This window comes from Oncorhynchus gorbuscha, linkage group LG25 (assembly GCF_021184085.1).
Source record: "Oncorhynchus gorbuscha isolate QuinsamMale2020 ecotype Even-year linkage group LG25, OgorEven_v1.0, whole genome shotgun sequence".
Taxonomy (NCBI): Eukaryota; Metazoa; Chordata; class Actinopteri; order Salmoniformes; family Salmonidae; genus Oncorhynchus; species Oncorhynchus gorbuscha.
Genome location: NC_060197.1, coordinates 5,288,135 through 5,294,218, shown reverse-complemented (window position 1 = coordinate 5,294,218; position 6,084 = coordinate 5,288,135).

Here is a 6,084-nt window from a genome sequence, read left to right as displayed (position 1 = left end):
CTGTGTTCACCAGACAGGGTTAACCAGGCTAGTGCTGTCATTATTAACCCATCAAATGATACGTGGGCGTGTCAAGATTAGATGCAGGTCTTAAATCCATTCATTAAGAGGAAACGGGAGTGGTTCAGTTTATCCCCGATCTTAAGTCTCAGTGAGTGAGCTTAATAAACTCCTACAGAGGAGGTTGGCCAATCAGATTTCATCGTTGTATACATTAACATATACCATCCCACCCTCTAATAATCCAATGTGTTCAGCATTCAGGGAACATTGATTTGAAGAGATATAATAGCTATGTTACCCCTACTGGGAGGTAAGAGTTGTGTCAAAACACATTCATCTGTGGAATAAGGGCAGTCCCATCTGTTGAACATGGCCATGTGAAAGGATAGCCCTAGAGCTACTGTAAATGATTTGTATGGTGCTGTTCAGATTAGACCTAGGTTACAGGGTGTGACCCTAAATCATTATTAAGTTATTACATCATGGCAAAATAAATTGTGACATTTTCGGACAACCTCATTAATTCAACTTCTACTTCTACGGCTAGCCGCGAAACCGTAGAGGCCCCGGAATAAAACAATAGCCATGTTTAAGTTCTAAAATGTAGCCCTCTACCAAAACGAATGGGGTCATCTTTACAGCAAACCATGTCAGCACAGTCAAAGTAGCGCAGTAAAAAGTCCAATTCATCTTTTATCTGTGTCTTGCTGTGATGGTTAATTGTTTGAATAAACAGCAGGCAGACTAGCTCTCACTCTCCTACGGCCTCATTAGAATGTAATCATGCATAAAATGCCCTTCTCACTCACTCAGGGAGCAAAGACTTTCAGCGTCACCAAAATGATTATAATCTGTAGAATAATAACATGATCTCTCTTCCTGGTGTCTGATTATCACCATGCTCCAAGCTGAAGTATGCATGTGTGTACACTACCGTTGAAAAGTTTGGGGTCACTTAGAAATGTCCTTGATTTTTAAAAGAAAAGCACATTTTTTGTTCATTAAAATAACATAAAATGTATCAGAAATAGTAGCCAGAAACGGCTGATTTTTAATGGAATATCTACATAGGAGTACATTATCAGCAACCATCACTCCTGTGTTCCAATGGCACGTTGAGTTAGCTAATCCAGGTTCATCATTTAAAAAGGCTAATTGATCATTACAAAACCCGTTTGCAATTATGTTAGCACAGCTGAAAACAGTTGAGCTGATTAAAGAAGCAATAAAACTGGCCTTCTTTAGACTAGTTGAGTATTTGGAGCATCAGCATTTGTGGGTTCGATTACAGGCTCAAAATGGCCAGAAACAAATACCTTTCTTCTGAAACTAGTCAGTCTATTCTTCTTCTGAGAAGTGTGAGAAATTGCCAAGAAACTGAAGATCTCGTACAACGCTGTGTACTACTCCCTTCACAGAACAGTGCAAACTGGCCCTAACCAGAATAGAAAGAAGAGTTCCTCTGTCCAGTGTCTGTGTTCTTTTGCCCATCTTAATCTTTTCTTTTTATTGGCCAGTCAGAGATATGGCTTTTTCTTTGCAACTCTGCCTAGAAGGCCAGGATCCCGAAGTCGCCTCTTCACTGTTGACATTGAGACTGGTGTTTTGCAGGTACCATTTAATAAAGCTGCCAGTTGAGGATTTGTGAGGCATCCGTTTCTCAAACTAGACACTCTTTCCAGAAGAAAGGTCTTTGTTTCTGGCCATTTTGAGCCTGTAATCAAACCCACAAATGCTGATGCTCCGGAACGGCTGTTGTTTGAAGAAGGTGAGGACCAAGGTGCAGCGTGGTTCGTGTTCATGTTTGTTTATTGACACTGAACACTAAAATAACAAAAAGGAATAACCGAAACAGTCCTGAACAGTGAAAAACACTAAACAGAAATCAACTACCCACAAAACCCATGTGGGAAAAAACAACTTAAGTATGGTTCTCAATCAGAGGCAACGATTCTCTGATTGAGAACCACACCCGGCCAAACAACAAAGAAATCCAAAACATAGAAAATGAACATAGAATGCCCACCCTAGTTACAACCTGGCCAAACCAAAATAGAGAATAAAAGCCTCTCTATGGCGAGGGCGTGACATGCTCCAGATACTCAACTAGTCTAAAGAAGGCCAGTTTTATTGCTTCTTTAATCAGCTCAACTGTTTACATTAACAATGTCAACACTGTATTTCTAATCATTTTTGATGTAGAAAAGATGAGCTTTTCTGTCAAAAACAAGGACATTTCTAAGTGACCCCAAACTTTTGAACGGTAGTGTGTGTGTGTGTGTGTGTGTGTGTGTGTGTGTGTGTGTGTGTGTGTGTGTGTGTGTGTGTGTGTGTGTGTGTGTGTGTGTGTGTGTGTGTGTGTGTGTGTGTGTGTGTGTGTGTGTGTGTGTGTGTGTGTGTGAGAAGCGTTCTCCTGCTGTACGTGGTGCAGCTGAGTAATGAAACGGAACTGTCTTACAGCTGACTGTGACATGCCAAGCACCACACCTTCCCCTTCTCCGCAGAGGAAGAGCGGCAGAAACCAGGGATGAAGAAGACAAAGAGCTGGCAGGCTAAATTAGATTGGTGCTGTCGACTGTCGACGAGGAGTTAATTGGAGAGAGACACCTGTGTCAGGGAGTGCTAGTATCAGACAGGCCAGTGTCCATGGAAACACACACAGGTTAACAGAGGGAAAAGACAGTACCACGGGAAACACTTTCTCCACACTTGACCTTCTACTAGTGAGACCTCAAGGCAACAAAGCCCCTCTGGATGAAGCTTCTCCGACCCTGTACTGTATGGGTCAGGAGGAAATGGAGGACGGGATACAAAAATGTGTCCACATAAACGGTTCAGGGATGTGTTTAGAGAGCTGATCAATAGTATAACCATAGAGTTTAGGTATACCATAGAGCAGGGCTCTCCAACCCTGTTCCTGTTGGGTTGGAGAGCTACCCTCCTGTCAGTTTTCACTCCAACCCCAGTTGTAACTAACCTAATCTGTTTATCACCCAGCTAATTATTAGAATCAGGTGTGCTGGATGAGGGTTGGAGCGAAAACCTACTCCTGGAGAGCTACTCCTGGACAGCTACTCCTGGATGGCTACTCCTGGATGGTTACTCCTGGACGGCTACTCCTGGACAGCTACTCCTGGACAGCTACTCCTGGAGAGCTACTCCTGGACGGCTACTCCTGGAGGGCTACTCCTGGAGGGCTACTCCTGGATGGCTACTCCTGGACAGCTACTCTTGGAGAGCTACTCCTGGACGGCTACTCCTGGACAGCTACTCCTGGATGGCTACTCCTAGACAGATACTCCTGGACAGCTACTCCTGGAGAGCTACTCCTGGACAGCTACTCTCCAAGAACAGGGTTGGTGAGCCCTGCCATAGAGTCAACAACATTCTCAAAGGTTAGTTTGCAGGAGAATGGAGAGAAGCTGAGAATAAAAGATTTTGTTTCATGATCTTATGTTGCAAAATGGGACAGTGGAAATGGAGTAGATCTGTGTTACAAAAGGCCATGGCAATTCCTAGATACGAACATATTTCAAAAGCCTTGTCCCTGCACACACTGTATTTGTAAATGCCAATAATTCAACATTATTTTCATCCAAATCTTTTCCAACGAATGCCAAATCTAGGGAGCACAGTCTCTCGTATTTCAATTTCCTTGTACTGAACATCGAGAGAGAATCTACTACGACGTTTTAAACTAATTTGATAGAAAGAGGAGACATTTTCTTCCAGTGAGACAGCCTGAAAAAGATAACGGCCAACATGTTTTCCCTACTTGGGCTGGGTGGAGTGACGCATTGTGGGTCTGTGCTGGGGTCCAGACCCAGGTGCCACCGTGCTATTCATCACAAGCGCCACCGCTGTTAAATATTAACCGGGTGTGCCTTGGCGCTATTGGATAACCAATTGACTTTTTTTGTGGCAGAGCAAGGGAAGGAGGGAGAGAGAGAGGGAAGGAGAGACAAAGGGAGGGAGCTGTGGGGATAGGAGAGCACAGATCAGGGTTAGCCTGTAGACACAGAGACAGCACCCCCGGGCATGGTCCAGTGTCCGCCTCCAGCATATCTTGCAGATCAAGTCGTACATAGTGGTGTTCTGATTGTTACATCGTCACAAAGGAATATCACTATCAGTAAGTACACTATTTCAAACAGCTATATGTTCATTTCAGGGGGGAAGACCAGGCAATGTAGGCCTGTTATGCACCCAGACGGGGTTACAGTACCAGGACACACTGACACATGAACAGGTCTACAGTATGTATAGGAGAAAAAAGACATTTAGGAAAAAGCTCTTTTTCTTAATTTCACCCCTCAGTTGAGTAAAACATGGCAGGGTTCTGTTGTCTCGTCATCCTTTGTTGTCTCGTCATCAGTCGGATGATTGCAATCTCACCAGACGCATTTGGAGATGTGAGCTGGAGGTAAAAAGATTTCTCTCAGAAGCACCAAAGAGCTGATCAAACTGCAGCGCGGCCACCACCTTCATGTCTGCTTGAGTCAGACAACAACACACAACACAAACGTCCTCAGAAACACACAAGCAGCCGAGAGAATAAACTTCTATCTCGGATAAAAGCAAGGAGGCTTTCATCTCATGGCTCAGTCCAGTTTCTACCGGCTTGTTGTGATGCGGCACAGCACAGTGTGGGATAGACGGAGTGTGTATGATAAACCTGTGTGAAGGAAGCAGCACCTTAACACTGATCTAGGAAAAGCTGCTGGAGACAGAGTGGTAGATATGCTGGACATGGTATCTCACTTCTGATCATACACACTGCGCTGCTACCATCAGCAGAACTAGTTAACTAGAGGATTCATTCACTTGACCAGGAGTGATGATGGAGATAAGAAACATCCATTCAAATTTCAAACTGAAAGCCCATTCTTATACAAGTGTGTGGTGTAAAGTGTCCTCTCTAACTCGCTGAACAAGACCAGGTGTCTGTAGCAGCTTTGTGTAAGCAACACTTCGTTTATCTGCACAGCATGAGAACGAGAAAGAAAGGGAGGGAGAGAGAGACAGCAGAGAGAGATAGAAAGACACAGGGGGAGTGAGAGGGGAGGAGAGAGAAATGTATTATGATGTATTGGCCTTGTTCCTCCTCCCCAATGATTTGGGCGGTGGCCATGTTTTGAAATGACTCAGAGGATGGCTCTAATGGACGTCTCTTTACTGTCCTATCTTCACTGGCCCAATCTTATGCAAATGGCCGCCGTCATTCATTTATTACTATAAGTCTCCGGTGAATGTAAACGACAGGGATAGCGTAAAGACAAACTTGACTCAGCAATTCCTTGTTTTGCCGTTCCGTACAGCAGACATGTCTCACATATTTGCCCCCAGAGAGGAGGCGTGGGATTTGTCTTTTCATCCCCCTTGAACCCGTCTGGTCTGTTCGCTGCCGATTTGTTTGCCGAGGCCGAGTGAGCGCTTGTGACCACAGCAATGTGTGAGAATCCCTTCAAACAGCTGAATTAACATGAGTTTGTTCCTCAAATGGTGCTGTCGCCTCTGCCACTGCTCTGCTGCTGCTCTGCCTGGCCCGCTGCCCTGGGAGTGAGTGACAGAGAGGCTAAATCTATTGAAATTAGAGGAGATTTCATTCCTCTTGCATGTGTCTAGTGAGAACAACTCCTGTTGCATCCATCCGCCCTCTCATTGGTCGCGGAGGGTCTCAGTTGCCAGGCAACCGATCCAGCGGTGCCAATGCCTTACTGAGGAGCAGCTGTTAATGAAGCCTGGGCAGCGGGTAGGCAGCATGTCTCGTACGTCTGTCCACCACACACACACACACACACACACACACACACACACACACACACACACACACACACACACACACACACACACACACACACACACACACACACACACACACACACACACACACACACACACACACACACACAAGTGGCTCTCTCACTGATGTGAGGGCAGCAACTGAAGGCATACTTACCCAGCATGCTTTCTAGGCTCCGCCCGCCTCCCTGTCTGCATACCCACTGCCCCAACGGGGCTAACCAACCTTTAGAGGGAAATTGACATTTTCATGAAAAGGGAGTTATTTGCTGCTGGACC